Genomic DNA, 416 nt, shown 5'->3' on the forward strand with positions numbered 1-416 from the left:
GAGTAGCCGATTACTCAGAAGTGAGTAACCGATTACTCTAAGCAGGTATTTCAGGGAAAATTGCATTTTTCAGAACTTCATCCTCTTCCCTCTTCTCTCTAACTCGTGGTCAACCCTTTTCCCTCTAAAATCTTCATTTCTTAACCATTTTGGGTGATTTTTGTGTCCATTCATATCACATTGTTCATTCTAAACACTTCTACACCATTATTTTCGTGATTAGTGGCCCGAATCAAAAACTCCCAAAATCCCAAAACCCAAAAACCTAAAACTTCAAACTCATATCCATGGCTTCCTCTTCCAAGAAACAGAAAACCAATGCTTCACAAAGGAGTCATGGAACATCTATGGACTCTAACCCACTTGATTTAGCAAAGCTTCTTGCTAATGATGATCAATGCAAAGTTTTTGAGGAA

The sequence above is a fragment of the Lupinus angustifolius genome, chromosome LG11 (assembly GCF_001865875.1).
Source record: "Lupinus angustifolius cultivar Tanjil chromosome LG11, LupAngTanjil_v1.0, whole genome shotgun sequence".
Taxonomy (NCBI): domain Eukaryota; kingdom Viridiplantae; phylum Streptophyta; class Magnoliopsida; order Fabales; family Fabaceae; genus Lupinus; species Lupinus angustifolius.